The sequence below is a fragment of the Dipodomys spectabilis genome, unplaced genomic scaffold (genome assembly GCF_019054845.1).
Source record: "Dipodomys spectabilis isolate Male_0828 unplaced genomic scaffold, ASM1905484v1 ptg000136l, whole genome shotgun sequence".
Taxonomy (NCBI): Eukaryota; Metazoa; Chordata; class Mammalia; order Rodentia; family Heteromyidae; genus Dipodomys; species Dipodomys spectabilis.
In genome coordinates this window covers 2,430,783-2,455,087 of record NW_024870813.1, presented here as the reverse complement: position 1 = coordinate 2,455,087, position 24,305 = coordinate 2,430,783, and positions in this window count along the sequence as shown.

The following is a 24,305-nucleotide window of genomic DNA, read 5'->3' as shown; positions in this document are numbered from 1 at the left end:
AAGACTTGAAGTAAATTGGTGGGTTACATACCAGGTTACTGGATTTTGGTAAATAACAGTGAAACTCAGGAAGAGCCAGAAAACCTGGAAAGTGGATTGATTTTGGTATGATAGGTAAGAAATTTGGAATGTAGTTTTTGCTTCGAGGACTTATTACTTTGCTTATGGAGACTGTTATTGCTATGTCGCTAATTTGCTCCTTTAATGGGAAGATTTGGGATAAGGATTTGGCCTTGTGGTCTATGGCCTTGGTTATTGGAATGACTGAAACTGTAATCACTAACTGCTAGCTCTGTTTTTTAACTTGCTTCTTTGCCAATTGTGAAAATACCACTGGCGACCTGCTAGTGGTGCCCCCCACCCCCACCCCAGCCCATGGATCTTGCCTTTAAATACCCTGAACTATTTGACTTTATTGTTGTTCTTCACTGTCTTGGTATAGTAAGGGGCAGCTGCAGTGGCCATAAAGACTCCTAGCCTAATTGACCGAGTGTTGGGATGTCTTGTTGGGAAATCTTGTTGGGAAATTGGGGTACTACACCCTCATCTTCAGAGATTTCGCATTTCGGTCAATTTCTCGGGGTTTTGTCTTGTTGACAACCAATTTCTCTTTGGAAGCACTCTCTCCACTTCTTTTCCACTTCACATAATCCTGTTCTTACCCTTATGACTTCCTTCTCCAAGCTTTATGTGAGTTTTACTTGATTTAATCTCATCAGGTTCAAATGTTTTATTTGTTATCCATTTGTGGTGCATCATGGCATGCAGAATTGTGCTTCTAAATCTTCAGACAAATGGGAGTTTTTCCAGCCATCCTGTTTGTTGTTGAGCTCTAGCTTACTATCATTGTGGTCAATTAGCCTACACTGTAAAATTTCAAGCTTATAAAATCTGTTTAAATTTCCTGTACAGCCCTTGTGGTCAATGTTGGTAAATGTCTAAAGTGTGCTTGAAAAATAACGTTTATTCCTTCTTTGTTTAAGACAGTGTTGTACATGTTGACTGTTCAGTCAGATTATTGAGTCTGTTTGCCTATCTTTGTTCAAATCTTTTTTCAATATCTCTTCAGATTATTTTACCTGCTGCTTTCATTAATTCCCAAGAGAAGAGTATTAAAATTTTCCAATATGATTTGGAAGACTCTTTTTCTTTACTCGTGTCAGTCTTTACACAAAAACCACGGATATGCTAAAGATGTGATATTAGATGCATACACATTAGAATGAAAAGCTGAGCTTTCAGCATTATTAATACCTTCACATTTGACCATTTTCTTGAACTCCAGATTCACACTTGCAACTCCTCAGCCAACAGTTGTTCTTGGCAGACTAACGGCCTGTCAAATTTTGTTTCTGAAACTCATCTTAAATCTTGAATTCACTCTTCCTCAAGATTTCCTCATTTAGTAAATAGCATGAGTTGGCTGCAGTTGTGCCTATAATCCTAGCTATGCAGGCAGATAAGATCTGAGGATCACAGTTCAAAGCCATCCAACACAGGTAAGTCTGTGAAACTCTTATCTCCAATTGGCACCATAAAGCTGAAAGTAGAGCTGTGGTTCAAGTGGTAGAGGGCCAGCCTTGAATGAGAAAGCTCAGGGAAAATGCTCAGGTCATGAGTTCAAGACGTAGTACTGGCATGTAATAAACAATCAGACACACAAATGGCACTAACACTTCTGCTTCTACTCCATTGTGAACTGAGCAATTCTTTATGGTTTCCCTGTTTCCCTGAGTAACATACCTGCACTATGACCTGCAAAGTACATCACCATCTTTCCTTCTTGTCTCCTACTGTGTTTTGCATTGTTCTCCTCATGAGTTGCTCTACTGTGTTACCTCTTTCAAATTCCTTTGGTTTTTACTAATGTGTTCCAATACATGCTCTTTATATTTTGAATACTCTTCATCTTCTTCAAGAATGTTACTTCATTTCTTTAAACAAGTCATTAGAATTGGGGATTTTTATTTGCTTGTTTGTTTTGGTGCCAACAACTGGACTTGAACTCAAGGCCTTGTACTCTCATTTGTGGCTTTACCACATGAATCACACGTTCACTTCTGGCTTCTTATTGATTTATTGGAGAGAAGAGTCTCACAAAATTTTCTGCCCTAGTTGGCTTCAGATTGGGGTCCTCCGATCTCCGCTTCCTGTGTAGTTAGCTAGACAGGCATAAGACCCATATAGAATTGACTTTTTGACCACTTGTTTCCTTAAATATCAATTCTTTTATTTGTTTTCATTATTGCCATGATATTTTACAATTAATTATTTTATATCTTTTCTTTAATTTGTTTCCCTCGGTCAAAAACAGCTGCTCCTTAAAACCAGGAATTGTGTATCTTTTGCTCTGTTCTATACCTCTACTAGCTCAAATAGTAGTTAATATGGAACAAATAGTAAACAGGCACCTAATGAATGCATGAACCAACAAACTATTAGAAGAATAATGGAGAGGATTTTATGCTACATTATTTCTGATTATCTTTAAGTAGTTGTACACAGGGGTTTCAATTCAACCTGTCATTTCATAAGTAAAATGCATCTTGATCAATGTCATTCCTATGGATTAAGGAATATTTGACATGATCTTGGAAATATAATTCTGACTTATCTGAGCAGAATGACTGGCAGGAAATAAGAATGAATGCAAGAAGATGGCATAGGAATTGTTATCCACCTGGCTTAGGTATAACACAGTACAGATGGAGAGAAATTGTGAAGAAAAGGGGAAAGAGGCATTGAGTGATAAATGTAGGTTTGTTTGTTTTTTATACAGCTGAAAGCTTATGTCATTTATTGGAGTAGGGAAGAGATTACTTATTGGTGGAGAAGGCTGTGAGTTCAAACCAAGTTTGTTATAGCTAAGCCACAACCAAGCAGAGAAAGGGACTGCAAGATTGAATGTATCTTGGGTAATCACATGTCAAAGTTTGCTTTAGAAACTTGAGGGGACATAACTTATTCCAGTGTTCCAATTCACAGGCCTTCTTTTGCCCTGAAAATTAATTGATGTTGCATTTATATGACATCAGAACTTAGTTAGAATTGAAGACACATTTTGTAGTCTTCTAAAAATTTATTTGAAATACTTGGAAAGGATGTTCTAGCTTAGGCTCTCACATAGAGCAAAATATTATTTTCTAAAAAGAGAGAACAAAAAGATTCAGGATTAATAAAACACTGAGAATGTTGAATGGGCAAAGGAGCCAATGATAGTTCCATATACAGAAGAGAAAAAATCCTTGCATTTTATCTATAAAAATATAAATAACTCTAAATCAGCAAAGCCTTAACTAAATGTAATGTCAATGAATTATTTAATCTTTGTACATAAGATACTTCTATCTCTTCCACAAAATCTTACTCCAAGGCAATATTGACATGATGTTGGAGGAAAAGGATTAGAATTAAAGTGTGGAACCAAGAAGCAAGAAAAGGCTGGGAGGGGGTAAAGTCTATCCAGGCCTGAGCTGGAGAGAAATTGGCAAATCTGTTGCTGAAACACATTGTGGGGAAGGGGGACAGGTGTAAATTATATAGGTTATAAATGCTATATGTGGTACAATGGGATAAAGACTTAGGAGAATCTTCAAGAAAGACTGTAAGCACACAAATAGTGTCCTGCACACAGTGTGGCTTGCATGAATGTTGGTTCTTAGGGAAAATAGTGCATTTGCTTGGCTCTTATTTAAGTCTGAATTTTTGCCCCAACTATGGTGGGAAGAATAATGGAGACTCAAGAATACCCACCTACTCATTATCCAGCTAATGAATAGATTTCTGGACATGGCAAGTGGAATTCTCAATACATGATTAAGATAGTGGAGTAAAAGACTACCTGTATTACCTGTGTAAATGGACCTATTATAATCATAGAATTTTCACAAGCAAGTGGCAGGAATGTCAGAGTGGAAGAGATAGTCCAAGATTCGATTCTTCTGGCTCTAAAGATGGAGGGGGAAGCCATGAACCAAGGGTTTCAAGCAGCATTTAGAAGCTGGAGAAGACAAGCAAAGGCATTTTCTTCTAGAGGCTAGCCCCTCAGCCTGGCTTGACACATTTGTTTTAGGCCAACAATTATCTTTTATGACTTCTGGTCTCTATGAAGGTAAGAAGATAAATGAGTACTGTTTCAAGACACCAAGTTTATTGTAATTTATTACATCAGCCAGTAAGGCAAATTTTAATTATATGCATAGCCAGAAAATATAAACTGATGCATATTTTTCTCATACCTGGAAATCATGGGAAAGAACATCTTTTTGGTGAATAATTTCCACATATAGAAATTTCTGGATTTTAAAAGGGAATGTGCTCTTGAATAAAAAATAGGCAAATAGTCATGCATAAATTTATAAAATAATTCTACAAAAGGACTGATACCTTGAAACACATCGCCATCCATTTCTAAATTAGGTAGAGCCCAAGTTCTCATACTTATCTAAGAGTGCTACTTCTTTTTTCTACTAGCTTTACTTTGGTTTGGGGGGGGTTGTTTGTTTTTTGTTTTGTCAGTCGCAGCACTTGAATTCTGGGCCTGGGCGCTGGCCTTTAACTCTTCAGCTCAAAGCAATCACTCTACCACTTGAGCTACAGCATCACTTCCAGTTTTCTGGTGATTTATTGGAGATAAGAGTCTCACGGACTTTCCTGCCTGGGCTGGCTTTGAATGGCAATCCTCAGATCTCAGCCTTCTGAGTAGCTAGGATTACAGGCATGAGCCACCAGAGCCCAGCTCACTTCTTTATAGTACTAATGGTTTATTATTCATATTAGAGGGTAAAATAATTTTTCAAATGTGCCATCTGTGGAATGGAGAAATTTCTATTCATTTGTTCAATCATTCATATGATCCATAATTCATCTGTTTACTTATTCATTTTCTAAGTAATTGTTGGGTGGCCTAGGGTTTGTTCCTCACTGCTATGGAGATTGAGCACCAGTTTGACAAGAGGATCCAGGAGTTCTAGTTTTATACAAATTGCATACTAGAATAAAATGACCCATAAAAAAGACCCCAAATAAATAATGAACTTCCTATTGATGCCAATGGTCTTATTGTAATAGAGAGGACTCAAATTATGGCATGGTCCTAAGAGGCTCTCAGGACAGATGATATTTAAGTTTATACTTGAAAGTATACTTGAAAGTAAAGACTGGGCCTGGGGCTCACATCTATAATCCTCGTTATTCGGAGGTCTAAGATCTAAAGATTGCAGTTTGAAGTCAGCCTAGGGAGAAAAATCCCGAGTCTTACAGTGTTAACCTTAGACTTACAATGTTAGTTGAATGAAAAAGCTAAGGGACAAGGCTCAGGTCCTGGGTTCAAGCCCTGACACAAGATGAAGGAGGGAGAGGAGAATGAGGAAGAGGAGGAGGAGCAAGAGGAAAAAGAAGAAAAAGAGGAGGAGAAATCAGCTACAGAGGAAATAGCAACTGCTATAAGATGTTGTATTATCACATGGAATTAGTTAATTTCCATTATGGAAAGCAATTCTTTGAGGAAGACCAACATCAATATAAATTATAGTGTTCTTTTCAAGTTGAGTACATCATATAAGACAAGCTGACTGAGTCTCAACTACTTTTATCTCTGAAATGAGGTAATTAAGCATGCTCCATTGAGTACAGTAAGCATGAAACCAGCTAACATTTGTGGAAGTGCTTAGTGTGTGGTAGAGAGCTCAATATATCTACTTTTCCTTTGAAAGAGAAAAATCATGTAACTTGGACTTTATGCAAGTCTTGTTTCAAAAGTGCCCTCCTCAAATACTGAAATGGTTTAGGGAAGAAGCGTCAGAAAAGACCCAAGGAGAATCACAATCTGTTACGCCTAGAGAGGAGAATAAATGGTGAGATTTGGCGATAGTCCCCATGGCTGAAGTCATGCCTCCTTTCAAGAAAAGAGAAAGAGCTTTGAGGCAAAATAAAGGGCCAGCCTAGTGCTGGTGGCTCATGTCAATAATCCTCGCTACCCAGGGGGCTGAGATCGGAAAATACTGCTTCAAAGCCACCCAGGCAGGAAAGTCTCTTATCTCTTATCTCTAATTAACCACCAAAAATCTGAGAGTGACATTGTGGCCCAAGTGGTAGAGTGCCAGCCTTGAGCAAAAAAAAGCTCAGGGACAGTGCTCAGGCCCTGAGTTCAAGTCTCAGGACCAACACACACACACACACACACACACACACACACACACACACACACACACACACAGAAAAGAGTAGACCAAGAAAAGTGAGTTGCATAATCAGGTGGTCAATATCACTGAAGAAAAAAAGTACATAATTTAGAAGCCATCCTATTTTCACCTATCAATTTAAGAACAACATCTTTTCCTTTGGTTATTTTCCTGAACCAGCTAATTAAAAATGTCTTCACCCAGTAAGAGACCATGATTGACAACAGCCATCTCTGAAGCCTACAGCTGTTAAGCAGTGTGTTTCCTTTATTCTAACATTTGCACTGATAATGGATGAATTGTCACCCCTCTGAAATGATCTGTGCACAGCCTTGTGTGCGTCGCGATGCTCTCTGGAGCCTCTCTGGGACAGTAAACATCAAGCCCTCATTGATGAACAGGCTGGGGTCAGCTGCAGCAGAGCAGGGCTAATGACTGACTATCGGGAGCTCAGGATGCTGCTTGTCAAAAGCCATCAGGAGGCCCAGTCACCAGTCTTGCCCCAGGAAACTAACAACCATTTCCTAGGAGAAGTATGCACAGTAGTTCTCCGGAGAAGCTGGAGAAATCCAGATTGAGGAGGAACAGGGGTGTTAATAAACATCTGCCCTATGTCAGCTTATTTACAGAGGACAATTGGAAATGTAAAATCCAACTAACAATGTTCTCCTTCCTTCCGTTCACACTTCATCCCATGATCGCTGGCCAACCAGAACAATCTGCTTTCTACCATCGCCACTCACAGAAGTCCATGTAGAAAGGAGTATGTCTTACTCACAGACTCCTCCAGAGGCAAGTCCTTGACTTCTGCCATCATTCTGCCCCTTGGATAAGCTGAAACACAGAATATTACTTTCTTGTTACTGTTTCTCTGTTCTACATCAGTCTCCATTTCCAGGTCTTTGACTTTGTGCAAACTTTAGGTGTGTTGATGTCTCCAGAGTAATTCCAAGTCTCTCTTGCCTTCTCTGCACGCTCTTCCTGATAATCCAGTCATGACTGTGGAACCAAGTAGTGATGAATCAAATGTATAATATTTTCTGATAGAAAAGCATGTATGGGTTCAGAATAGATAAATGAATATGGCTTTTATTTTCCTGACAGTTCAGGAACTGTCAGGAAATTTTCTGCACTAGGCAGTCATTTTGCAACAGAAACACAATTTTCACTTAATTAAAATAAATCTGGCTCCAATTTAGGGAAATCTCAAATGTATTCCCAAACACTTGAACAAGGTTACAATTTGAATCAGCACAGCTCCTGATCCCATGATAAGGAAAAGCATATGTAACTCATATATCGACTGACATCTTCTGGTCTTTGGATACCTTAAGACCATTTAAGTTTCTTGATCTATGTTTGTACAATTGTAGTTTTCATTTTCTTTCTTTCCTTTCTTCCTTCTTTTTGCCATGGGTACCAAAGCTTTACAAACTTTCACTTGACTTTCTTGTTCATGGGTGGTGTTCTATCACTTGAGAAATACATCCACTCGGCATTTTGCTGGCTCCTTGAAGATGGAGTCTCAGGGATTTTTTTCTGTCTGGCCTGGTCTTGAACTGCTAAACTCTTGAACTCAGCTTGAATAGCATTAGATGCATGAGCCATCAGCTCCAAGCTTAGAGAACGTTTCAAACCTATAAAAGAATGTGGTTCAAGCCTGGTGCTTGTGACTCATGCCTGAATTCTAGTTATGCCGGAGACTGAGACCTGAGTCTATCAGTGGGTTCAAAGGCAGCTGTGGTAGGAAAGTCTCACAAACTTATATCCAATTAATCCCCAAAAACTGGAAGTAGAGCTGTGGCTCAAGTAGTAGGGTGCTAGCTTTGAGCAAATAAAAGCTCAAGGGCAGTGTGTAGGCCCTGGGTTCAAGCCCCAGGACTAGCACAAAAGAGAAGGGGTGGGAGGGAGAGACTGAAATTCTCATGAATCTAATTTCAACTCTTACTGATAACATATAATTTTAAGATTACGTCCGCCTTTTATAAATGTTATTTCTAGTTCCATAAATATAACTTATATTTTCTTCTATTTTCTCTCTCATGTCTCTGTCTTCCTGTCTCTGTCTCTCTTTCTCTTACCATAGACATAAGTCTTAGATGTCTTTGTCTCTCTTACTTACACACACACACACACACACACACACACACACACACACACACACACACACACACACACATCTTAGATGTATCTTCATTGATTCTTGGATTTATTCATTTGATGACCTCTATGAAAGTGGGCAATAAACAGGAATATGGAGGTTTAAAAACAGTTTTGACCTTGTGGAAATGCATAACAATAGACATCTTTATACTTTACATTTCTTCTCTGGAGCACTTCTCATGTGGATAATATCTCCCTATTTCTCTCTACTAATAACAACTGTAATTCTTAGAAAAAAAATGTAACAGTCAGTCAATAAGAACTCTGAAATGCAAACAGAGAAACATATACTAGTTAGGAATGTTATAACTGGAGCAGCAACCTCATGTTAGAGCATCTTAGGGCCCCAACTTATTTAAACAAGGGGGAAAAAGCCAGGCCAAGTATTTTCCAGACTCCTATCTAGCAAGAGAAAACACTTTAGGTAAGATCCTTTTCTGGAATGAGTGTTATTCTTCCTGGAGACACAAGGGGAGTAGACATCAATGGTTGCCAATCTCTGGCTTACTCTTATGCCACAATGAAGAATGAGGATCTGATAATGGGCCACTAAGTAACTCGCAATTAAGTAACCTGGTACTACGTGTGCTTTAAGCTGCCAATTGTAACACAACACAGGGAAAGTATTGAAAAACAATGGAGACAAGGTTCCAGGTAATACTTCTGTTTATCAACCTTCACTGAAGGGCATATGGCTAAATGCCTGGATACAACTACAACGGTAGTGGCTTGTTATTTGGGCAATTAGCAAGCACATGTGAGGATACTGTTCCACTAAATGCAAGGTATCCACTGCAAAGAAAGCTTTCAATCACTGGATGTGAAGCTATCCTTTTGCTTAATCATTGGGCCAAGAAGTAAAATAGTGACAGAGGTGTAGATGTTCACAAACTGAACCCCACAGGTGTCTCCCATCAAGATTGGCTTAGCTCCTGCATGTGTCTGGTGCATGCCTCTGCTCACATCACAGCCCTAGGCTGAGCTTCTGAGCCAGCAACATTCACTACCGTTGCCAGTTCACCTTCAGTTGTAGAGGGATAGCTGCATATCTGTTATAGAAGCAAACAGATTTATCTCCTCAAGAACGGACATATACTGTAGATAGATGCTTTTCTTTCCCTGTGGAAATGCTTCTTCCTAGACCACCTTTCGCCATGTCTTATGATCCCTTCATCCCATTATTTCTAACCAAACACTTTTTTATAGCATTATAAGTTTGCCAATAGACCCATGAAATTCTCTGATCATAGCCCATAGTCCATCATCCAGACATAGCTGGCCTGATAGAAAGGCAGAGGGCCTGACTGAAGGCCTAGTTAAGATGCCAACACTCTGTGAGTTAGGACTATTGCCTGTGGGATGCAGAAGACAATTTACCAGCTGCCAAGGTATGCTGCTCCATCTCCCATTGCCACCTTACATGGATCCATTACTCAGGACTACCACAGAGAAACTCAGTCGTGACTTTTCTACTTTCAGTCTTCATGATTTGGGTGATCTCTGGATTTACTGGAGCTGTTTCCCAAAGGAAGAAAGCATCCACGGGGTACTGACAAGCAATTCTATTGTCTTGGATGTTGAGATTGCTTCTTGGTCTTGTGTACAGATGGAAAATGGAGTACTCTTCTAACAGGTTATTTATGCCAATTAGCAAATGAGAATTGAAATGTCCCTACTGAAGAAAATGGAAGGGAAGTTATGTCTAAACTATCCAGGTAATATTTATAGAACCCAGCAGAGATAGGACTAAAAAGCCATCAGGACTGTCATGATAAGGTTTATCCTACCCTACAAGATAAAGAATATCAACCAGGCTTGGTATTGGCTAAGGACAAAAGAACTTGAAAAATGATGTAGAAGAAAAAAAAATATATATATATGTATGTATGTATATAGTCTTTGATTAGGTACAGACCTCAAGATTGTAGCAACTATGCCCATTTTTGTTAAATATATCCACATGTATCTATCAAACATTTCTCTCCTACATTTCCCATTCCCTTATTATGAAGGACTAAGATAACTCCATTCTAAAAACAAGCCATCATCTCCTGTAAAACTGACCTCAGGTTAAGCTTAAGGGACAAAACAGTTATTGGAAAAAACAGTTCTTGGAAGGTTCTTAGAAAGCCCTTAATTGAAACTGCAATTATACCCCTAGCAACCCCAGTTACATAAGGGTTGAGAAACACAACCCCAGGTACTGGAAAATGGACGGGATGGTAGAGCAGCTGCAGGGTCAGGGCAACCGGAAACTTACCGGCAAAATGCTGACCAATTATGTAGAAGCCCTCGAACCTTAAACCCCCTCCTATTTGCTGGAAACCCTATAAGAACCCTGCTGAACATGTGGTCAGGGCTCACAACTCTGACCTGCTGTGTTGGTGAGCTTGCAAATAAATGACTCTTCTGCTGTTTGCATTGGTCGTGATCTCTGGGGGTCGGTCGGGGGAGAGGGGGCTCTCGAGTTTGAGTCTAACAATTATTTTTAACATTAATGTTAACTGATATTTAAGGATTTACTTCATAGTCCAGAAGACTACACAAAGCCACATCTAGAATTAACGAGAAAGAGGGCCTAACACATGCACATGCTAGACTCTAACATAGAAATAATGAGTGATGCATGTTTGTTTTCCCCTTTGGTTTCATGCAGTTGCTCCTAAGCACCAGGTAAATAAAGGCACACCTGTGACAGGTGTTGCTGAGTGTAATGAGGGAGATTATGCAAATCTTACAGGTCTGTTTGCTTCCAGGCATCCTCCCTGGCCAGATTCCAGAAAGGAAGCAATGGGAGGGGATATAACCAGGACAAGGCAGTTTCCTAGCTGTAGACAGACAAGAGCCAACTTAAAAAAAAAAAAAAAAAAGAGGTAGATTGAGAAGAAAGATTGGGATTGCAATTTGGGGAAAATTGTCAGAGTAGAATGAGATGGCTGACAACTGAGTAATGAGTGAGGGTGTCAGCCTTGGCAAAAGATTTACATCCCTCTTTCAACGCAACTATGACTGACATTCTGAGCAAGGTAGTTTGGACACCGCAGAGCAGCAGGGTACATGACATGGTGTGGCAGGGCTCCACAGAGGCTGTCATCAGGGAGGGGGGGAGATGGAGAAGAATGGACTAGGGAGTCACGTCCATCTCGGCTGAGTTACAACCCACAACTAGATCATCACTTGCTTGGAATTCAAACCAAGTATTGGATGTGAATATTACACAATTGCAGAGAGAGAGAGAGAGACAGACAGACAGACAGACAGACAGACAGACAGACAGACAGAGTTATTTCATTGCTGGCTCTTCTAATGTATAACCTGGGGCTATAGTTTATCTTTAAGTGTGACTAACTTGGCTAGTGAAATTTTCTTCATTAGTTCCTGCTATTTGCGTGGTGGGGGTAGGGGAGGAGGCGGGGGAAGGGGAGGTGGATCCTGGGCTTGAACTCAGGGCCTGGGTGTTATCCCTGAAATTAAAAAAAACACAGGTGATTTTACAAGCAATGGCAATGAAAGGCACCTGTGGCTCACCGTTGTAATCCTAGATCCTCAGGAGGCTGAGATATGAGGATCATGTTTGAAAGCCAGCCCGGGCAAGGACATCTGTGAAAATCTTATCTCCAACTAGTCTCTGAAAAAGCCAGAAGTAAAGCTGTGGCTCAAGTGATAGAGAGCTATTCTTGAGCAAAGAAAAAGCAAAAAACAAACAAACAAAAAAACTTCAGGGATAACACCCAGGCCCTGAGTTCAAGCCCAGGATCCATCTCCCCTCCCTGGCCCTCCTCCCCTACCCCCACCACCCAAATAGCAGGAACTAATGAAGAAAATTTCACTAGCCAAGTTAGTCACACTTAAAGATAAACTATAGCCCCAGGTTATACATTAGAAGAGCCAGCAATGAAATAACTCTGTCTGTCTGTCTCTCTGTCTGTCTGTCTCTCTCTCTCTGTCTCTCTGTCTCTCTGTCTCTCTGTTTCTCTGTCTCTGTCTCCCTCCCTCCCTCTCTCTCTCTCTCTCTCTCTCACACATATCACATCGCACACATACACACACACACACACATACAATTCAGACACTTGGAAATAAAACAACAAAGGTCCCACTGTTAGGAAGGCAGCTGGCATCCTCATTCTGGGGGGCACAAATGCCAGTCCAAGCAAAAGAAGTGGACTTAGAGGGGCAGGGGAACCAGGATCCTCTGGGCAGTGGGGAAAAAGCACTCACTACACTGGCTAGCCAGAAAGATGGAATGTGTTTGATGTGTCCTGAGCACAGAGCAGATGCTGCTGCTGGTCTGGGGCTTTTCTTGCTCCATGGCAGAGGCTGTACCTATGATGAGAATGATTCCTGGGCAACAAGGATGTGTTTGTGGAGAATGTTATTCGCTTTAAAAAAGAATAATAGGAAAAGCTCCCCAGAGAAACTGGTCTGCCTTCAGAAATGATGGAATGCAAAGAAGAAAGTTGCTCCAATTCCCTCTCACACAGGCAAGGCTCACACCCACCGTGCTGTCAGCAATGATGCTGCTACAAAATGACAACATTTGGTGTACACAGATTTCTCCCTAATGCAAAGAGTCCCTGAGTTCCTACTGTTTGCTCAGGGCTCAGACCTCTGCAAGGAAGGACAGTAGACTTAAGACAAAGCCACTGAACCCAAAGAGCCCAATGTCTAGACAGAAAATGTGACAAGTATTTAAACAAGTATTAAGACAAAGTAGAAAGGGACAGAGCCACTGCAGACAAGGCTAGATGGAATCATTATTCCATAGCTTCTGCTCCTCTCAGGCAGATACAGTTTGAGATGTGATTTCCCTGCCTTTGTTTTGCATTTTATTTGTCTTCTGTCTATATGCATTGCTGGCAATGCCGTGACCTCATCACTGTATCCATGTGGTCTGGCAATACATAGACCATAACCAAATCCATCTTGAGATTATACATCCGGTATAGAAAACCTACCACGGGGCCAAGGATGAGGTTCAGCACAACAATGGGTGTGCCAGTCCTGGGACTTGAACTCAGGCCCTGGGCACTGTCCTTGAACATTCCTTTGCTCAAAGGTAGAATTCTACCATTTGAACTACAGTTCCACTTCTGGTTTTTTAGATGCTTAATTGTAGGTAAGAGTCTCATGGACTTTCCTTCCTGAGCTGGCTTCAATCTCTGATCCTCCTACTTCAACCTCCTAAGGAACTAGGGTCACAGGTATAAGCCACTGGCACCCAGCTCCTCAGTAAGTTTGAATCATTTTCTTCAGCCATGGCATGTCCAGCTTTCTTAGTCTAAATTGTTATAATTTTATTATTATTAAGAAGTTTACAATGGAGTTTCAATTCAATGTATCGGTATATGAGTACATTTTAATCAAGGTCACCCCTTTTATAATTCTCCTCCATTTCTCCCAACCCCACCTATCTCCTTAATCTTCCTAGTTTTGTTTTCATATATACATTGAATAATATAACTGTGTTCACTAATCCTTTCTCTCCTCATTCATCCTCTTTCTCTCACAACCTCTGACACCTCTGTATTAACAGTCTAAGTATTGTAAGTACTAACTTACACCTGTACAAAGGAGTTAATGCATGTTTCTACCTATGAGTATGACTCTGTATGTGTTAACACATATATTTTTAAATCAGACCTAACTTCCACATATGAAAGAATGAAAGCAGGTGTCCTTTGTCTTTCTTCACTTAATATGTTTCCAGAACCATCCATTTCTCCACAAATGATTCAATAGCATTCTTACTGATGGATGAGTACAATTCCATTATATATCCATTATATATATATAATGGATATATAATGGAATTGTACTCATCCATCAACATATATATATATATAATATATATATAATATATATAATATAATATATATATAATACACATATTATATACATATATATAATACACATATATATCACATTTTTTGATCATCTATGACCCAGCACAGAATCTGCAGCATCCTTTGCAGCATCTTTGCTCAGGCACAAGAAGCCTGCTTTCCCCTTGTTTTATGCCCTATGCTGGACCAGAACCCACATTGGGTTCCCATGATTCCATGGATATCACCCTCCCAGCCATCTCTGCATCCTTCCAGCTCGGTCCACTTTCACACACAGTGCTTAGCAACTTGTGACTTCTACCCTGCTCTCCTCAGAGTAGGACTTCTGTTGTGCTTGGGTCCCCGAGAGCTCCTTTTGTTTGTGAGCACAAATCATCCATCATCACTGTGTTTGGTGCCAAGAGAGTCTCATGGTGCAAACTCCAATGCCATTTTGATCAGTGGGCTATGTCGTCTCCTTTCATTTCTACAATACTTGGGGGAGGTCAGGAAAACTATAAATCATAGACTAGATTTTGTATACAAAAAGATTAGGATAAAAAGTTCACTGGTGGTTGGTTATGTGGAAAGGAGTAGGAGTTAATACCTGTTTGTCTTTTCTTTTTTCCACTGTGAATCAATTGGCTCAGAAATCGTAACTTGACTAGCCATGCCTCTAGTAATATTAGAACAGAAACATGGTTTTGCACCTGTTGGGCTTCAAAGCCTGCAGATAACATTGCTTTTGTGCTTTACCCGAGCCTGAAGTCTTGCCAGCCACATGCACAAGGATCTTATCAGTCCTTGAAAAAAAAAATGAGTAAAGGCAACAGCTTTTTAGTGTGAGCCTGTAATGGGTAAAGTGCTGGGTATGGGAAATATCTGATAGACTTCCAAAAAAAAAATTAAGTCCTCAACAGAAAAGTATCCTTCCCTCCAGTTATCAGCCCATTAATACATCTAGTCTGTCAACTTCAATGAATTCACAACATGCCAACTGCTAGGTACCAGGAATACAAAAGAGGGGTATAAGGTTATCCTGTCTGTAAGAACACTGCAGATTGGTAAGGGGAAAAAATACTTTAACTACACCTTTTTTTGTTGACTATTGTCAGAAAAGATGAGTAAATGATAAAGGTGTCTTAGAAGCACAGTGGAGAACAGAAAGGTTCTCTAAAGGAGTTAACAGGAGCTGGATCCTGAAAGATGAGGAATTAAAAGACATACCAAAAATACAAAATGTGGGGGCTCATGCTTGTAATCCTAGCTGCTCAGGAGGCTGAGATCTGAAGATTGGGTTTCAAAGCCAGCCCAGGCAAAAAAAAGTCCCAATAAGTCTCTTATCTCCAATAAACCACTCAAAAACCAGAAGTGGAGCTGTGGCTCAAATGGTAGAGTGCTAGCCTTGAGAACAAAGAGGCTCAGGGACAGAGCCTAGACCCTGAGTTCAAGTCTCACAACCAACAAAAGAAAAATAAAGTAGGGGAGTTTGGTGTTGAGGGTGAGAGAATAATTAGAATACAGGCTGATGATGTAAAACATGTTCTGCTGCTTCAAGAACTGCAAAAAGTTGCATTGATCATATTTTTTTCAACTCCTGCCTTTGTGCAACGGTGAAGCAGAGATGGAGAGGAAAGAAAATACATCAAGGCTGAAGAAGTTGTTTAGGACTGAGCTCCATTTTGAACCTCATCTGAAGCTAGAGATAAGGATTACGGAGAATGCTCAGTGAGAAGAAACCTTACCCAAGGGTATTCTGAGCTCTGCATATGTGATGTCTCTCACAAAAAATGAGAACATCCATTTGACCTCATTCCTGTCTGTATAGGCCCCTAGTTACTATCTTGCTACCCACTTCTCATTGAAGGCAAAGAAGAGGGGTTTCTTGTAAGGAAAGATTTTTTCGGGGGGGATCCAGTCGTGGGGCCTGAACTCTGGGCCTGGGCGCTGTCCCTCAGCTCTTCAGCTAGGCTAGCGCTCTACCCCTTGAGCCACAGTGCCACTTCCGGCTTTTTTCTTTTTGCTTATGTGGTGCTGAGGAATCGAACCCAGGGCCTCAGGCATGCAGGACAAACACTCTACCACTGAGTCTCCTTCCCCACCCAGGAAAGATTTTATGTAGCTGTCAAACGCAACAATTCTGGGACTTGCAACTCAAAACAGCAGACCACTTCAGTCTACTTCTCTCTAGGGAAATAAGTAAGGTGCGCAGTTCAGAGAGAGGATGCAACTGTAGAGACATGGTAAGAAAAGGGCTGAAAAGAAAGATCTAGAAACTGGGGATGTGAGAGAAAGATCCATGTTTCTTTTCCTTTTTGGTTTGCTTTTACATTCTTTCCCTTGTCTGACTTCATAGCCTGCACATTCTCCGAGACCTGCTATGAGTATTTCTAAATACACATGGTTCTGTCATTTTCCTTTCAAATCCAATTCAATGAACATTTACCGAGCTCCATCCCAAATCAGAAGCCATGTTGAAAATCGGAGTTGAATTGAAGTAAGATATGAATTCCATTCTCACAGCAGTCACAGTTTAAAGAGAAGGAACATCACTCAAAACATCATATTAATATCATACTTCAAGTAGAATAAAATAATAAACTGTGGGGAATGAAGGGATTGTAAAACAGGAGACTGGGGAGTAAGACAGGATTCTTCAGGGAGTCAGCTTCTCCAACTGGGTATTTAGAGGTAAGTAGGAAGCATTTTTAGTATTAGTGAAATTGTTGACAATGATAACTGCTTTCAATAGTCATCAAGAATTGATGATGCTAAATAGTACTGCACCAACACAAATATAACCATTACTAGAATACAAAGAAAACATATGGGAGCCAGAATCAAAGCAGGAAACCAAGTTGATTCTTTAAATCATTAATAGTTCAAATAGAACGTTGTAAGTGAGTTTTGGGAAAATAGAAGAGTATGATAAATAATATTAATTTGCTAGTTGTAGAGTTTTAAATTCTCAATAGTTTCTAATGATTGTGGGATATTGAAAACCAAATAAAACATAATATTACATATTCTAGTCATACTCAGCCCCTTATTCAATCTAAAACTTGGACTTGTATTAAAATAAAACATGGATTAGAGTTAATAGCTTTATGAGCCTTAAAGCAAACAAATTTTGATAAATGTAATGAAAGGATGGAAAGAGAAAATGCATTCAATGCTATGAATAAGAATGTGGCCCCAAACTATAGATACAGTTGATGAATACTTTAATGATGTTTTGAGGGCTTTTTTCTATAATATATGTCTGCTTTAGACTCAGACTAATAGTTCATTCATTATAAAAAAAAGTAGTAGCCTTTATTCTTCATGTTTTCTGGAAAAGTTGTATGACAGTGGACTTTTTGTCTCTTTCAGTGTTTGATAGAATTCCTTCTTGAAACCACCGGGACAAGAGTTTCCTTGCATGTCTTTAAAGAGCAGAGTGGAATTTTCCTTTTATTGTTCAGCCTAAAATGCTGTAACTTTTACAGTATTGAGTTCATTGACATTTTCTTAGTCAACTTTCTGATACCATAACAAATACCAGAGATGATCAACTTATAAAGAGAAAAGATTTATTATGGCTCCTCAACTTGGAGATTTCAATCTATTATTGATTGGGAGATGCTCATTATGACAAGAATGTGTAATGCTTTCCTCAAGGCTGGGAATCCAATGAAATAAAACAGACATTAGAGCCCCACAAGCCCCACTCTAGGAAGGCATGACCCCCATGACCTTAAGACCCCCAACATTAGGCCCCACCAACTAAAGCTTCTACCACCTCTCAGCAGTGCCAGGCTAGAGACTACGCCTTTCACGCATGAATCTTTGGATGACAGTCCACATCTAAATTACACCACCATTGTAGGCAATTATTCTTTCTTTCTCTTTTACTCTCTTTCTCTCTCTCTTTCTTTCTTCCTTCCTTCCTTCCTTTTCTTTTTTTTCTATTTGGAACTCAGAGCCTGGGTGCTGTCCCTGAGCCTCTTTGGGCTCAAGACTAGTACTCTACCATTTGAGCCACAGCGCCACTTCCAGTTTTTGAGTGGTTAATTGGAGATAAGAGTCCCACGAGCCGGGCGCCAGTGGCTCACTAATCCTAGATACTCAGGAGACTGAGATCTGAGAATCATGGCTCAAAGCCAACCTGGGCAGGAAAGTCCGTGAAACTCTTATCTCCAATAAACCACCAGAAAACTGGAAGTGGTACTGTAGCTCAAGTGGTAGAGCTCTAGCCTTGAGCTGAAGAGCTGAGGGACAGCGCCCAAGCCCAGAGTTCAAGCCCCATGACCGACAAAAAAAAAAGAGTCCCACAAGGACTTTTCAGGCTAGACTAGCTTTGACCCATGATGCTCAGATGTCAGCCTCCTAAGAAGCTAAGATTTCAGGTATGAGCCATCCGCACCTGACACGATTATTTTTATGGTGACAATAAATTCTACTATCTTGCTCTTTTCCAAAGTTTTGGTCTGGCTTCTGCCTTTCTTGTTGCATTTTATTCCATGTTATCTAATTGTATTGGTAAGGAAGGACACTAAGAGAATAAAATATTTTTGTTTTCTCTATTAAATTATCAGCAGTATCTCCTGTGTGTATGTGTGTGTGTGTGTGTATGATTGCTCTGACAATGACAATCTGTATTTTTAACTTTTAATATCTAGTTAGGTTAAGATTACACCACTTCACACCTGACACTCTCCACTTCAGATTTTATAACGATCCACTCCACCCTTCACACCTCCCACGTAACACTTTTCAAATGTAATAACTAAATAATAGTGTGATTTCATATGCACAGTCCTTCTTCAGTGCTGTGTCATTTCCTATGTCTAGATACATAGTGAATCCTATCTTCTGATATTATGCTTTTGAAATAGTTTGAATAGAAATTATGAGCAGAAAAAATTTATTGAATAACTCTACAATTTCTTTTACTGTGGCCTCCCTTTACTTCCTATGTATCTATTTTCTTTTAATTTTTTGGGGGGGTCCAATCGTGGGCCCTGAACTCTGGGCCTGGGTGCTGTCCCTCAGCTCTTCAGCTCAAGGCTAGCGCTCTACCACTTGAGCCACAGCACCACTTCCAGCTTTTTTTTTTTTCTGCGTATGTGGTGCTGAGGAATCGAACCCAGGGCCTCATGCACGCAAGGCAAGCGCTCTACCACTGAGCCACCTTCCCAGCCCCTATGTATCTATTTTCATATGCGATTTCCCTTTGGTTTGAGGATGTTATTGAAATTTTCTTCTATTGAGTCTACTGGCAACAAACTCTCTCAGTTTTGTAGATCTTTATAAACCATGACCTTGGGAGAATGTTTTTAATTTACATGGAATTCTGGTTTGACTGACCTTCACTGCCATAGAGCACAGTAAAGATGTCATTCCACTATGGGCTGCCTTATTTTTGGAGGGAGGGGTAAGTATTGGGACTTGAACTTACGGCCTGAATACTGTCCCTTAGCTTTTTGATGAAGGCTAGCACTCTACCACTTGGCACACTTCCACTTTTGGCTTTTTGGTGGTTAGTAATAAAAGTCTTACAGGCCTTCCTGCCGGAACTAGCTTTGAGCTGTGATTCTCAGACCTCAGCTTCCTGAGTAGCCAGAAATACATGCTTGAGCAACCTGAACCTGAACTACTCTGCTTTCTTCCACATGATATTTTCACCTTTGCTCCACTGTGGCTAATGTGACATTTTTCTCAGCTGAGTTATATCCATATTCTCTCTCTTGTTTTGATTTTAATAGTTTGGTGACAATATACCTAAAAGTGCATTTTCTTCTAGTTATCCTGCTACGATTTCATTGTTTTCAGTGTTTTACATCAAATGCAACTTTTGATGATTGCCAAGCACTTTTTCTGTATCATTAACAATCTATCTGTCTTCTGGAGACCTTAGCCACACAGGTATTTGACTGTATGGTATGGATCCACATAGCCCAAGTCTCTGTTTAATTTTTTTATGCTTACTTTAGCTGTTCTTCAGACTGATTATTTGGCTCTGTCATCAAGTTAACCTCTTTCTTTGTTCTCTATCTCCAATCTACTGATATGGTCATTCAGTGAAATTTTTCATATCTACCTATTCAGAATAATTTTTAGAGCCAGGCACTGGTGGCTCATGCCTATAATCTTACCTACTCAGGAGGCTGAAATCTGAGAATGGTTCAAAGCCATCCCAGGAAGAAAAATCTTAGACTTTTCTCTCCAGTTAACCAGCAAAAGGGGGGAGTAGAGCTGGGTCTCAAGTGGTAGAGCACTAGCCTTGAGCATACACACAAAAAAAATTATTTGATTACTGCTTCATGGTTTCTTGTGATGGTTCTAGATTTCTTTACTCTTTTTTTTGTCACTCGTGGGCCTGAACTCTGGGCCTGGGCGCTGTCCCTCAGCTCTTCAGCTCAAGGCTAGTGCTCTACCACTTGAGCCACAGCATCACTCCAGGTTTTTTCTGCTTATGTGGTGCTGAGGAATTGAACCCAGGGCCTCATGCATGCAAGGCAAGCTCTTTACCACTGAGCCACCTTCCCAGCCCTCTTTACTCTTTGAGATAATATTTACTTCCATTATTTAAACATATTTCCTTAGTTTCTTCAAGTACTTATATCACAATTTTGTTAGACATTCGTGCTGGATTTTTCTTGATCAATCCATATTAGGGGTCATCTTTTGGTTAGTCTCCACTGAGTCCCCCAGAGCCTGTATCTATGGATCATACTGTGTACCTCTGTCCATGCTCAGTAATTGTTGTTTCATATTAGACATCATTGTGCTTATTTGTACAGTCTTTGGATTCAGGTGTCTTCTTCAGAAGACTGCTGACTTTCTTCTTCTTGGCAGTTTGACTACTGCCTGCCCCCCATAGAACTGCGTAGGTTTGATATAGTCTCTATTGTGGAAGATCTATTGACAGCCAAATCTATCTCCTTAGCTTCTCTAAGTTGGCAAAAATCAAGCTCCAAATTCTAGTTTTTCCTTAGAATCTTGGTCGAGTTTGCTTTTGGGCTTTGTCTTAGAGAGGGCTAAAATACATCTCACATTAAGGTTCAACCTTCCTGTGTGAGATGCTTAAAAGCATCCCTGCTGGATGCCTCCCATACCCAGCACAATGTTGAACTCTACTCCATGCTACAGCATCCCCATCTTCTAAGTCTCATTTGAATTTGCACAATTTATCTCCTGGTCAGGGAACCACAAGGACTCAGGAACAACTTCTGTTCAAGTCCCTAACACTCTGGTGCCTGTTTTCTTTTGTTTTTGTTTTATTTATTTTTTATTGTGAAAAATACCATACAGAAGGGCATACATACATGGGCAAGATAATGAGTATATTTCTTATCAAGCATTGTTGCCTCCTCCTTTGTTTCCCCTTCCCATCCCTTTTCATTCCCCCCTACCCCCCCACCCCACAGCTCCCCAGCCAAAGTTGTAAAGTTCATTTTTCGACATAACGTCTTGTACATCTCATTGTTGAAATGGGTCCACCTGTATCCCTATTTAAATGATTTGTTTTCTCCCTTCCCCTCCACAAATTATACCAACATCAAATACAGTGAAAGCAGGGGTTATATCATGGGGGAGGGACATACAAAGCAACAAAGAAACCATCTTATAAATATGTTAGAAACAATCGCATGAAAGAAAAAACATTTGAATCCTTGTATTACTTTTAGCTTCATCAAACTCTAATGCCTGCCTCTTTGATCAAGGATAATTACTCTTCCATGCTTGGCCTCTAGCCCACTACCCTGCCTTCAAGAAATCCCGGAAGAAACTTCAGGCCATGATGGGTTGTATCTGATGAATTACACTTCTTTTGGAGTAACTACCTTATGGTTTTCAAAAATAATGTTTCTAGCATTTCATATCCCTATTAGCAGTAAAAAATACTTCAAATTTCTTCGTAGGACTTGCCAAAAGATATTTTCTACTTTTATGGTAACAACTAGTAACCCTAACAGTTAAGGAGTACTTTTTCATTGTGGGATTCCTCCCACCCTTTGGTACACAGTTATTAGTGATGTAGAATGTCTTTTCATACGTCTATTAAGCATTTATATGTCTTCATGAAATTAATGCTTATTAAGTATTTTGCTAAATGGCTCATCTGGTTTTTATGCTGTGTTGTTGAGAGGTTGAAGTTCTTTATGTATTTTGATTATAAGCCTCTTTTCACAATAACCAATGAAGTTGTTGTTGTTGTTGTTGTTGTTGTTGATTTTTTCTTGTATCAGTCCTGAGGCTTGAACTCTGGGCCTTGGTGCAGCCCCTAAGCATTTTTGCTCAAGGCTAGCAGTCTACCACTTGAGCCAGAGCCTTACTTCTAGCTTTTTTGTAGTTAATTATAGATCAGATTCTCAGAGACTTTCTTCTTGGTCTGGATTTGAATCAAGATTCTCAGATTTCAGCCTCCTAGGTAGATAAGGGTTACAGATATGATTACACTCAGTGATACCCAGCCACCAAATGAAGTTTTAGCTATGTCAATTACATCCTGACCATCCATTGCTTGAAATTCTCCAGAGGGCTTCCACTCTGTGTAGCAGGAAGAGACATCCAGCACCTATGAGGATGTGATCAAACCCTTGTCTACATCCCTAGCTAAGGTAACTAAGGGATCTTACCATGTAACTTAGGACCTGGAAATTCTTGACTTCAGAGTATTTGTACCTGTCAGATCCCTGGATGTTAACAGGCTCCATTTTTCATATGACCATCTCTTTCGCAGTTGTAGAATTTATCTTAAATAAATGTAAGCTTTTCAAACATTCTCCTCTTATCATTTCCTGAAAATAGCAACTCCTGCCCCTCTTCCCCTGGTTTTTCCTCACAAGGTCCTACTAATTTACTTCATAGTGATAACCACAGTGCTAGATTTTCTGTTTACTTACTTATAAGTCCTAATTTTCCTGCTGTGAAGGGAGCTACCTACCTTGATGTGATATATGAACCATCCAAAAAAGACTCTGTCCCTCTTATTCACCCTGGTGTCACCTTGACAATGCTTCAACACCCACAAATGCGTTGACATTGTTAACCATATTTGTAGCTCAAAAGTAATCTCCGTAGCTCTCAAAGGGGACTCTGATGAAATTATACATTTTGTGCTTCGTAAAGCTTTGAAATCTGAAACACAGAAAGATGATGTCCATGTTATTAAATATTGATCTGGAAGTGAAACCCAAATACGATTAGGGTCTACCTAACACATATTAGGATGAAGGGAACATGCTAACTGAAATGGCTTTAAGATGGGATTAATTGCACTGCCCCTCTTTCTCAGCAGAATGGGCTGGCGGTTCTGATCTGTGCTCTGCACAGATCAAATCATCTGCTTAGGATCCTGACTTGTCAGTTGCTGGCACTGCCTCACCGGTAACTCAATCTCTGTAAATCTCGGTACCAATGAAGGGCTCCATTCACTTTGCACAAGGACCTAGATACCAAGTAGAAACTCAGTTGATGTGAGCCATTGCTTTTTATTAGTACAATTTCTAGAATGAGTTTTGTTTTTATTACATGCATAGGAAGAAAATCTATTAAAAATGATGACACGATGAAGACAAAAGAATCTAAGAAACCTGAAAAAGCTACAAATTTTCCTACTATAACCTTCCTCTCTCGTATGAGTCTCCTCTCACACTCTGAGTCTAGGCTTTATTCTTTTGGGGTGCTGGAGGTTGAACTCAGGGTGTTGTAATTGCTAGGCAGCTGATCTATGACTTGAGCCATGCTTTGGGTACTGGTTATTTTGTGAGATAGGATCTCAATTATTTCCCAGGCCAGCCTTGTCCTACTTACCCTTCCTCCAGAGCTAGGATAGCAGGTGCACATCACCACACCCAGCTTTTCGATTGAGATGGAGTCTCACACACTTTTTAGGGCTTTATTGCTGGTGGCATGAGTTTGAAGACTAACCTAGCATTTGCCTCCTCTGGCAGAAAAAAGAAGCATAGCAAAGGTAGAGGAATACTTGGAATTGTCCCCCAGGCATGGCAGAGTTCGAACCCCACACTGGGTCTGTCCTTTGCTGTCTTCCAATTGCCTATGAACTAGGGGACTGTATCACTCTTGCTTTTCTCCTTACCCTCAGTACCTACTACCTATACTTTGTCCTCTGTACCTAGTTTGTGGT